The sequence below is a fragment of the Kogia breviceps genome, chromosome 5 (genome assembly GCF_026419965.1).
Source record: "Kogia breviceps isolate mKogBre1 chromosome 5, mKogBre1 haplotype 1, whole genome shotgun sequence".
Classification (NCBI taxonomy): Eukaryota; Metazoa; Chordata; class Mammalia; order Artiodactyla; family Physeteridae; genus Kogia; species Kogia breviceps.
In genome coordinates, this window is record NC_081314.1 from 115,703,412 (window position 1) to 115,716,033 (window position 12,622).

A 12,622-nucleotide genomic window follows, 5' to 3' on the forward strand; every position below is an offset into this window, starting at 1 on the left:
CTTCCTTCTTTCTTTCTTTCTTTCTTTCTTTCTTTCTTTCTTTCTTTCTTTCTTTCTTTCTTTCTTTCTTTTCTTCTTTCTCAGTAGATAAAAGCAGTCAGTATTTATTTGTCTTAATTAGGGAAAAATTTCCAAAACATTCGGACAGTGATGACCCTATGGTGCTTTATTGTGGCTCCATCTCATGTCTCCCAACTTTTAGATCAGGATGTCTTGAAATAGTGTTTCCATTTGACCTACCATGATCTAACATGTAGATGATCTTTTTCTATGCTTTGATGATTTGGATTCTTCTAAAACTGATTCTAAGTATCTATTGACTACACTGGTTTAATAGTGATACAAAGTTTTTATTTTTTTTTTTCAGGTACAGATGTTTTCAATTGGTAATCCTATGAAACATTTAAATACTTCACATTAACTTTATACAATCTTTTCCAGAAAATGGAAAAAGAAGGAATACTTCATAGTACATTTTATGAAGCCAGTATTGCCCTGATACCAGAAGCAGACAGAGACAGTAATAAAAGGAAAACCACAGACCAATATTCTTCTTGAATATAGACAGAAAGATTCTTAACAAAATATTAGCAAATGCAGTGTAGTGACACATAAAAACAATTGTACATGATAACCAGGTAGGATTTATTCCAGAGATGTGAAGCATGTTAAATACTTAAAATCAACTAATATAATCCATCATATTAGCAGGCTAAAGAAGAAGAAAAGCATTATATTCATTGATGCAGAAAAAGTATTTTACAGAATTCAATACCCATTTATAATTAAACGGTTCAGAATTATAGCTATAGAGGATAACTTCTTGAACTTGACTAACAGCATCTACTAAAAACCTACATCTAATAATATACTTAATGGCCAGAAACTAAATGCTTTCCCCCTAAGTTTGAGAACAAGGCAAATGTGTGTGCTCTCACCATTCCTATTTAACATAGTGTTGAAAGTTCTAGCTAATGAAATAAAGCAAAAAAAGGGAAAGAAAAGACATAAGACTGGAATAGAAGAAATAAAATTGTCCCTATTTATGGATAATATGATGATCTATGTAGAAAATTCCAAGGAATCCAAACAATCAAAAAACAAGATCTAAGAAGTAAGTTTAGCAAGATTGCAAGATGCAAGAAACATACAAAAATCAATTATATTTCTATGTACTAGCAGTGAACATGGGACCATAAAAATTATTTTTAAATATGATGTCATTTTTAATTGTGCCCCCTTCTTCCCTCCCTACCTTCCTGCCTTCCTCTCTTCCTCTCTCCCTTCTTCCCTCCCTTTTTCCTCTCTCAAAAGAAATATTTATTTATAAATATAATAAAATTTAAATAGGACTGTATGCTGACAACTATAAAATATCAGTGAAAGAGGTGAAAATATCTAAATAAATGAAAATGCATACTGTGCTCACAGATTAGAAGACTCAACATAGTGAAGATGTCATTTCTCCCAAATAAAAAGCAGTTTAAGACAATTCCTATTAAAATTCCAGCAGGTTTTTTTTAAGACATAGAGAAGATTGTTCTAAAATTATATGGAAAGGCAAAGCAATTGCCTTGTAAAATCTTGTAAAAGAGAAAGTTGTAGGAATCAGATTTCCTGATTTTAAGACATTATATAGCTGCATTAATCAAGACTATGTTGTATCGGTGGAGGGATAGATACAAATTGATGTAACAGAATAGAGAACCTAGAAATAGTCCTACACAAATATGCCCTACTAATTTTTGACAAAAGTAGAAAAACATTTCAAAGGAGGAAGGATTTCCTTTTCAATTCATGATGTTGGAGCAGTTGGACATCCATGGACTAAAAATTAACCTCAAACTAAATTTTACACTTTATATAAAAGTTAAAATAGATCATGAACTAACATATAAAATGTAAAACTGGAAAACTTTTAGAAAAGATTTCAGAATGTAGGAGTAGTTAAAGAATTCTTAAACTCAGCACCAAAAGCACAATCAATACAAGGAAAAATTTACAAATTGAACTTTATTAAAATTATGATATAAAGCCTCTGTTAAGATGCTGAAAAGAAAAGCTGCAGACTGGAGGAAGATGTTTGCAAACCACATATCCAACAAAGGTCTCAAGTTTAGAATACAGTTGATCCTTCAACAACACTGGTGTTAATCTGCATTTGACTTATAGTCTGCCCTCTGTATCTAAGGTTCCTTGGTATCTGCATATTCAACCAAACACAGAACGTGTAGTACTATAGTATTTATTATTGAAAAATACCTGTGTTCAAATTCAACTGTATGTAAAGATGTCTCAAAACTTCACATTAAAAAAAAAGGAAAAAAAGAAACACAAAACAAAAACCCAGTTAGAAAATGGTCAGAAGACATGAACAGTGTATATAGATGCCTAATAAACAGATGAAAGAAAATATATTCAACATTGTTAGTTAAGGAAATGCAAACTAAAACTACAAGGAATTATCACCACCCATCTGTTGAAATGGCTTTAGCCGTTTCATTTATTTTAATAAAATGCAGTGACTATACCGAATGCTGGTGAGGATTCAGGGAGACTGGATCATTCCTGGTGGGAATGTAAAATTTTACAGTCTGTGAATGTAAAGTGTTTCACTCTGTGAAACTGAGGTAGTTGTAAAACTACCATACAGCCCAACAGTCACACTCTGGGTATTTATCCCCCCAAATTAAAACTTTTTCTCCCCACACACAAAGACATCTGCATGAATGTTTGTAGCAGCTTTATTCATAACTAATACCTGGAAGCAAGCCAGGTATGCTTCAATAGATGAATGGTTAAACAAATTGTGGTACACCCATACCATGGAATACTACTTAGCAATAAAAAGTAACAACATTGATCCAGAAAACAACTTGGATTAATTTTCAGAGGATTATGCTGATGGGAAAAAAGCCTGTCTCAAAAGAGGATATACATATGATTCAACTACTTTTATGTATTATTCTTGTAGTGACAAAATAAACAGAAAAATTAGTGGTAACCAGGGGTTAAGGATAGTGGTGGGAAGGCAGGAGGAAAGTGGATGTGATTATAAAACGGTATCAGGAGAGCCGCCTGTGATGTCATTGTGTATCTTGACTGTATCAGTGCCAGTACCTTGACTGGGATATTGTTCCATAGCTTTTCAAATGTTACCATTTGAGTAAACAGGTAAAGTCTACATAGGAACTATCTGTATTATTTCATGTAACTGCATGGTAATCTACATTTATCTCAAAATCAAACGTTTTAATTAAAATTTTTAAAAATCCTCTTTATATCAGAAACAAAGTGGCTCGAAGAAATCATATGAAAATGTTAACAGTCATTTAATTATTACCACTCATGGGCATTTGAAAGTAAGCTTCATTTTCAAAAGCATATTGACATAGGTAATAACTTTTCAAATAGATTTTTTTAAGTTTAGATTTAGTCAAATCAGGACATCTGCTGCTCATGCAGTCTTAGAACATCAATGCCAATTAAAATCACTGTGGCTCAGAGTTGATACTCAACTTTAGAGTTCAGAATTTCCCCCCAACCCCCAGTTTAGATTGAGCTATAGGGGCCACACTCACGATAAACTCATATTAACAACAACAACAAAACTGATCTAATAATGTTAGATGGAGTATATGCCTTGAAAGTTAGTTGGAATCCTTGTGTTCAGTAAAGAAGTCACCTTTGTTTTGTTCCAAATAGTTTTTGAATTCAAATAAGTAATTTTAAGGATTTTTAAATGAGCATAGAGTTAGCACTATAAACATTACATGGTCTTAGACAGTATGTAATCTTGGTAAAGTAAATGTCTTATGGACCATTCCTGCCTGACTGATGTTACTACCCCTGTAATAAGTGGAAAGCTTGGGTTTACCAACTAGTGTTTCTTTCTTCCCATTAGTGCTGGATTAGTACTGATGAATGCATTTTATTAAGCTTTGTAATAATGTTTGTTTTTTACTAAGCCCAATGCAGATCAGTGTTCTTTTCTTGAGATTTTTCTCAGATTTCTTCAGTACATCCTGGTTTTGACAATTCAAACTTGTCACCTTGATTGTACTCCCTAACTCGTCATCAAAGAAGCATTTATAAACTATGTGTTAGTTAACATTTATTTCTGCTATTAGCTAATGTTGCTTGTATGTTGGTATTTATTTTTCTCTGACATGCTCTTTTTATCAGTCTGGGCTCTCTCTCATTGTAGACAATTCTCTTACTAGAAAATTCATAGAAAATTCAAGTGTTTGAAGTGACCTCAGTAACATAGTTTAATCTTTAATCTTTGCTTCAACATCCCTGATTCTGCTTGCCCTTAGATATCTTCAGTAGTGTGAAACCCATCTCATGAGGTAGCCCGTTCCATATTTGGACAGGTTTCCCCATTAGAAAATTCTTTGTTACATTAAGTTAAAAATCTGTCTATCAATTTGTAACCCACAGACACTCAGAAGACAGATCCAATCACTTTTCTACATAGTGTGCCTTTGAGTATTATAACCTGGAGCTCTTTCTATTTCCAGAATGTGTATTTCCATTTTCTCCCCAATTATTTTTCCTATTGCATTACGTGGTTTTGAATTCTTATTTATTAGCAAACTTGAATTTTTCTATATCCCTCTTATATTTGGAATTCTGAATGTAATATACCGATGTGTTCTGACTATATCATATTATATTTTAGTCAGAAATTTCTTAGCCATTGCCCAGTATAGACATGCATTGTATCTTTGTTATTTTCTATTTATTTTATACCTCAAAAGTACAATTGTGTCAAAAGACTTCTAGGGTACTAAGGTTTGGTTCTGTTCTGTCTTCTAGACTTGTAAATCATGTGTATATAAGGTAATGGGGAAAAAAAAATCACTTACTCTTTCAGTGATATACTTTTTTCCTTTGTTTTGTTTGTTTTACCTCATTTACTCTCCCTCGAGTGTATTGTGAAGATTACTATTTTTTAAGCCTCAATATATGTCTAGTCAAAAATCTTACAATCTATCGTTTAAATTTAAATTGGATTCCGAAAGTCACTAGATTAAATCTCCTGCTATACTTAGTGAATGAAAATATATGTTAAAGGAGGGAAAGCAGACCATTTTTATGTTTCTAACAGGCTAAATTGGGAACTTGTCAGTGCTCACAATCCAGTTCTTCAGAAGTCTAAAACTGAACTTGAAAGCACCCTGGTCACCTCTGACCCACTGTGGAACACAGTGGTCACAATTGAAGAGGAAGGTGGTTCTTTTCTTTTCAAGAAGAGCCACCTGCAATCACAGGTGTTATCAACAGGCCTTGGAGCTTCGAAGAGCTATTGTATTTTCCTTCAGCCAGCCATTGTGATGACAGCGCTTCAGAGGTTACTGGGCCACTTTTAAACTTTTGTATCTTAAAAGCCACAGTAGAAATATATAGGCCACCCCGATTAATCAAAATTATATTTTCTGTCTTGCTGTAATATGATCATAAACCCTCAAAGAGGCCTTTCCTTATGAAGTGTTTATGAGTTATGAGAAACAAGTGTAGGCCTTTTATCTGTAAACGTGACAAATATTCACAAAAATGCAACTGTCTTCAACTAGATATTCCCCTTTTTGTCTTTAAAAGAGACACACTTTTCATAAAATCAACTATTGCCAAAGACTAACAAGTATCTGTGAAACAAAGGAGCTTTGAAATCATTCTTTGATTAGCTTGATATATCAAAGGTCAAGGAATTGTATCCTTGAATGGTGGTGGAGAGCTGTGGAAGCATCATGAACAGGCTTGCTCTTGCTGGCTTAGTACTGCTGTTGCTGTAGTGAAGGGAAGGCCATTTTGAACCAGTGGGTCAGACATATAACATAACGTGTCATAATAGTTGGAAAAAATCAGCAAATTATGATAAGAAGAATTTATACTTCAGAGCAATACTCATTTTTGTTTATAGCCATTATTTTTCTGGACCTTTCTACTTGTTTATGTGCCTATTTCATTCTCTGCTCACATTTACATCTTTATTAAATTTTTATACCCTTTTTTCTCTTTTTTTCTTCATTTACTCATGTAACTGGCTGTGAATGAATCTGATTCACATATTTATGTTAGTGACAAGTCAGAATGCCAAATTTGAGCTATTTGTGGTTCTGTTGTGAGCAATTTACATATTTACAGTCTCTAACATCTGCTTTAAAATATTCTAATATTGGGCTTCCCTGGTGGTGGTGGCACAGTGGTTGAGAGTCCGCCTGCCGATGCAGGGGACACGGGTTCGTGTCCCAGTCCGGGAAGATCCCACATGCCTTGGAGCGGCTGGGCCCGTGAGCCATGGCCGCTGAGCCTGTGCGTCCGGAGCCTGTGCTCTGCAACGGGAGAGGCCACAGCAGTGAGAGTCCCGCATACCAGAAAAAAAAAAAAAAATCTAATATTATAATTCTTTCCAAAGTCGGTTTGACCATTAGCAATCAACAATAGCAGCAATGAAATGCATTGTGATGGTAATTGATAAATTAAAACAAACCACCTGTGAGCAAGAGGGCTCTAGAAAAAGGCAGGTTAAGATGGCTAGGGAAGTGTCAGACTGCTGCAAGCTCCATGAACTCCCTGTGATATATCTGAAATTTTATAAACTTCGCTAACATACCAATAATATGGATGATAACAAGAGAAAGCAAAAAACAAAAACAAAACAAAAGAGGAGGGAACGAAAATGAGAAAATAATTTGGGAGGCAGGGAAACATATGGGCTATAATCATCCGTACAGTTGCTGTGTCTGTGGATAAAATCTGACTTTAAAGATTTTTGGCTTTGAGAGATGTTTTGGATGGGGGGAACGTCAGACAGATCTGTACCAGTGTCCCAATCCTTCACTTATCTGTTCAGGTGATTTTGGAAAATCTCGTTTCAGTTTCCTCATCTGTAATTAGAGGATGATAACCCACCCTTAATGTAAGTGTAAAGAAAAAATTAAACATGACTATATGGCTAAAGCATTTGACCCATTATCTATTCTCAGTAAAGGATAGTTTTCTGTTCTTTCTTTATCCCCCCAGAATGCAAACTGCCAGCAGCCAGAGGGGAGAGGGAATCATCCTCAGGAGTTGGCAGATATATTGTGACTCTGACAGTTATCGCGTGTTGCTCATTGTTTGGGCGTCATTGAGTATTGTAGTTGGAACTGTTCACAATGACAGTTCTACATGCCAATGAAAAAGCAAATGTCACAAACCTATTCGGTGGCCTTCAGTGCAGGTTGAAAAAGGTATTGAAAATGTAGTTTTGGAGGAATTTTCTGAAAGGGAGACGATGGTATAGCCCAAATAAGCAGCTTTATCCTAAATGCCTGATTTAATCAAAGAGTAACATGTAGAATTTATATTTCTGAAATAAAAATCTCTCTCAAGAACAATTTTCAGCAGAAGAGGCACAGTGGATTTACCTTCCTTTCATACTGTGCAAAGGTGTTTTTTTTGTTTTGTTTTGTTTTGGGGGTTTTGTTTGTTTGTTTTTTTTTAATGTGGTAATCCCGTAATCTTTGTATAGTAGAGGAGTAGACCATAGTGTTTAGGTTGCAGATTCCCTCTTACTGGAGAAAAATAGTTTGGCATGGGAGAGTTTACCACTGATCCAGAAAACCATTGGTGGTTGTATAAGTAGTGACCTGCTGATATTCAGCAGGTATCCAAATTGTGATTTTCAGCAACAAAAACTGATTTTGGAAAAAGTAGTAGACTTAGTTCCAAGGGACTTGAGGGGCTAATGTAAAACTAATCATAGATGAACATGACTATAACATTCCTTGCTTAAGACATAGTTTCTTATATATGATCCCTGGGTGTCCAGAGAAAACCTCTCAGAGGTCATATTTTATTAAAATCTGCTTGACATTTGAGCTTGGGTTCAACTCGGGCAGAGAATTCCAGGCAGAGATGCGAAGTCCATATGGTTAAGATGAGCTTGATTGTGCTTGAGGAACAGAAAGAAGGCCACTGTACCTGGCAACAGGTGGAAGAGAGTAAATCACAGTATTAGACTGGTGCTTGATTGTATCGGACCTTGTAACCAGGACTATAGAGTGGATTTTATCCCAGGTGAGATGGGACTTATTTAATAGGGCCAGGTCACTCTGACTGGGCAGGATTTTGACCTGAAAGTGGGTCATTGATCTCAACCTGACGCTGCACGCTGTACATTTGCAAAGTGCCTGGGCATTGATAACTATATATATAAAACTCTGGGCAGGTTACTGACAATTCATCCTATGTCTTTATATATGAAAAAGAATCCTGAAACTATGGAAATTTAAGATAATTTGGGGACCTTTTAAAAAAGTTAATTTTGTAAGCATAGGCTAAACTCTCCTCAAAATTTTCACCAGATACCTGATATTCTGAGGAGCCTAAGCTTCTATTTCCCAGGACCCTGCATCCATTGCAGATGTGAAATTTCATCTAATCTATTGTTTTATCTTTTACAAATTTGTCAGTTTGCCTTTTACTTCAGAATATATTTGTGTTTATTTTCCTATAGTTAGCTCTTTAAGTTTCTTCCTACAGTTAGCTCTTTAAGTCAAGGGGCAGATGTGCATAGTAGCAAGCTACTTTGATTCTGCAATAAGAAACCTGAGTTCAAATTCTGACTTCATCACTAGCCAGCTGTGTGACCCTGTGAAAGTTACATATGGACACTGGTAAATGTGAGTTTTAATTGCAGGGGTTAGCAAACTATGGCCTGCAAGCCAAATCTGGCTGCTGTCTGTTTTTGTTAATAAAGTTTTATTGAACTACAGTCATCCTTACTCCTTTACATATTGTCTGTGATCTCTTACAACCTACAACAGCAGAGCTGAATCATTGCGACATAGACTGTGCATGGCCCACAGAGCATAAAATGTTTATACTTGACACTTTACAAAAAGTTCTCCAACCCCTGTCGTAGTGCACACTTCTGAGGGTTATTGTGGTAATTCCGTGGAATACTTCACACAAAGCTCTTTGTACAAGGTCCAGCATTTAATAAGCATTCAATATATATTTATAATTACTAGAATTTTTAGAAATTCATTTTGGTTACTTCACAGTAATCAGGTCAAATTGATTCTCATGAAGATGCACCACTGTTCATGTGTATTTCTGTATATCCTTGGGGGTAAAATTGCCTAAGTTTGAGAAGTCTGTTTTTTGAGTAGTCATATTTTGGTGATACTTGCCCATTTCTGCATTAATAACAGTCCTGGTTATTGGAGGTTCTATTTTGCCCACTAATCTGTCCTTAATATGAATATTATAAATTATACATATGTAAAAGTTCTTGGCTATATTACAGCAATATGGGTAGATTGTTAAATTAATCATTGCAGACCCCTTTGAAAATCTAGGCAGCAATGTACAAATGCAAAATTTATAACTGGAGCAAACAAAAAGAAGCTGATGATTCCTTAAGGATACTGATGTTTTTGTGGTTTCTTTCTTTTATTGTCGTCACCAGAGACTTATCTAACATTTGGGGAAATTTTCAATATTTAATCATAAGCATTTTTATTCCAATGTAGGCTATACATGCAGGCCAGTCAGAATTTGTTCTAACTAGAGGCTGGATATATTATTATTTTTTTAAATTGGGGTATATGTTCAGATGAATGCCCATGTGTGTTAAAACTTAAACAAATCCATGCATTAATAAGGAGATATGATTAGGGAAGAGTTTAATGACTTTACTTTTCATAGTGGTAAACATGTTGTAAAAGGCCCCTAAACAAAGATTGTAAACTATGGGGGAAAAGGAAGAGGACAATCTTATTTGAGCATCCCAAATAAATAATTTCTTATTTAGTTTTCTTCCTAAATGCCTACATCATGCTAATTACATAGCCACTTTTGTATTTATCTGAAGTACCTACAAAAGTATATTTAAGTTACATTTATGCCAATGTAGTCAAGAATTTTGTTCTTAATTTCCATTTCCTATTTCAGTGACTGAAAACACAGTTTCTTAAGTAATGTATACTAGGTTTTTGGGGTTTTTTTAAACTGCTTCAGAGTTAATGTTGGTTTTATTTGAGTTTCTTAGCTTTCTATGTACCTTATTAATTCAATTCAGGTCAATTTGTTTAAAATTAATTTTTAAAAAGGTATAGGACATGATTCCTACCACATAGACATTTATTGTTGTGTTGGGAAGACTGGTTACATGAACCAGTTTATCTCCTATTTTCTTTTACACTAATTAAGGAATTGTCAGGAAGATTCTGTGAAGCTTATGCTGAAACTTGAGTAATAGGTAGAGTTTGGATAGGAGAGGAATGGGTAATAGTTCTTATATTTGGGTTTTTTTGGCGGGGGAGGCTGAATAGTTATGTTTTTTAGTATGTGTGTTTATTTTCCCCTATCATCTAGAATTCTATTATTGCCTAAAACACATTATTTGATGTAAGAAACCTTTAGGTCTGGATTATGTTAGCATATAGTGGAATGATTCAAATTATTTACTCTGTATCCTGAAGCTCAGAAAATTTTTGCTCTTGAATTAATCTTTCACTTTAATAAAAGGTTTATTAAATCCTAAGTTAGAAGGAGAACAAATAATCTAGTAACTTCTTGTCAAAACTTATCACTCTGAGGTTCAGAGAGGTTATGTGCTTATACTGATTTTTGCAAAATCAGATGGAATAGTTTTCTTGACTCCTAACTCAGTGCTATTTGTGTGTATGTGTGTGTTACAAATGCTTCCTTGATGTTCATTAAGTGAAGTCTGACATAATTTTCTCATAAAATGCATCAAACCAAGGCACTTGCTTTATCTTTTCAAAATTAGTAAATATATTTATTTATTTAAGGATTTCAAGCAATAGCTAGTTTTTTGATAGGCTTTCACTTTTGCCTTATCAATGACAATTTAAATGGAAGAGAGGCTGACGAGAGAGAAAAGGAAGAGAGAAAAAGAGTTTAGAAAAGAAAAAAGGAAGGGAAAGAGAAGAAGAGATCATATGGAGAGCTAGTTTAGGGATTAAGGAGCCACAGAGAGCAAGGGAAAAAAGGAATGGCTTCTTAAGACTGATAGAAAGAGCAGAGTCTCAGCTGAAGGGGGCAATAGTTGGGGGAGGATTCAAGAAAAGCGTGAGCCTTAATTGGGAAAGAGGCTGTAACATGAAGTGGGAATTTTCCAGAGATGTATCTTGCTAGAAAGAAAATTATCCCAAAGGTATTCTCTTTAAAGAGAAAAATTCTGGCTACTTACTGTGCCTGAGCTCAGGCTGTGGCCACTTCCCCTCTGCCACCCCACTGCCACCCTCACAGGTGCTGGATCTGCAGGTCTGTGGCTAGCGGTGGGCACAGGTCTCTGTTCTGCAGGATGGGGTTTATTAAAGTTATCAAGAATAAGGCCCACTTCAAGAGATACCAAGTGAAATTTGGAAGAAGACAAGAGGTCAAAGCTGATGACTGTGCTCAGAAATGCATGGTAATCCAGGATAAAAATAAGTACAAGAAACCCAAATATAGGATGATAGTTCATATAACCGAGAGAGATATCATTTGTCAGATTGCTTATTCCATATAGAAGGAGATAAGATAGTTTGTGCAGCTTATGTTCATGAACTCTCATGGATACACTGCAGAAAGCACTGATGGTCAACCTGGTGCCTTCACCCGCTGTTTGGACGCAAGGCCTGCCGGAACTACTACTTGAAATAAAAGTTTGGGGGCCCTGAAGGGAGCTGTGAATGGAGGCTTGTCTGTCCCTCACAGTACCAAAAGACTCTGGTTATGATTCAGAAAGCAAGGAATCCACTGCAGAAGTACACTGGAAGCACATCATGGGTCAGAACATTGCAGATTGTATGTGTTACCTGATTGAAGAAGGTGAAGATGCTTCCAGGAAATAATTCTCTCAATACATAAAGAACAGTGTGACTCTAGACACGATGGAGGAGATTATAAGAAAGCTCATGCTGCTGTAGGAGAGAATCCAGTCTATGAGAAGAAGCCCAAGAAAGAAGGTTAAAAGAAGAAGTAGAACCATCTCAGAATGTCAAATGCCCAGAAGAAAGATGGAGTAGCTCAGAAGAAGGCAAGCTTCCTCAGAGCTCAGGAGTGAGCCGCTGGGAGCTGATAAACCAAACCACAATTTTCTATGAAGGTTTTTCAGATAAAGACAATAATAAACTTATTGACCAAGCTAAATAAATAAACAAACAAATAAATAAATAAAATAGAAAAATTCTGTAGAAATGCGATTCAAACATTTCAGAAGTGAATAGCTGAGTATTATATGAGAGGTTCAACCACACAAAATTATCACATAAAAAATGTTCATCTCTTATTTTTTCATGCTCTCACCTGTTTATTTGATGGCTAAGTTAATAAATAGCTTTCCACAAAATCTGATTGTGTTGACTGTATTAGAATTGACTTTTAAAGGAGGTCACATGTTAAAGATTACACTGTAGAACTGATAGTATGTAATACAAAGGTATTCATGCTATGCCTGTCAGAAATGGATTGACAGCTTTTCTGAATTAAATTTATGGTGATTTCCAATAAGTGTGAGTGATATATTGTCCAATTTATCCTGTAGGCCTCCACCTTTAATATCACTTTTTTGAGTAGCCTAGCTTCATATTTTCCACACTAGATTAACAGATCCTTT

General features: G+C 35.2%; 1 protein-coding gene and 1 pseudogene across 1 annotated transcript in view; both read left to right on the forward strand.

Annotated features, from left to right (window-relative positions):
- The window catches only part of GBE1 (1,4-alpha-glucan branching enzyme 1), a 304,227-nt gene that overhangs the window by 182,841 nt on the left and 108,764 nt on the right, over positions 1 to 12,622 (forward strand). The window lies entirely within an intron of this gene.
- On the forward strand, positions 11,327 to 12,085 carry LOC131757843 (large ribosomal subunit protein uL18 pseudogene; annotated as a pseudogene).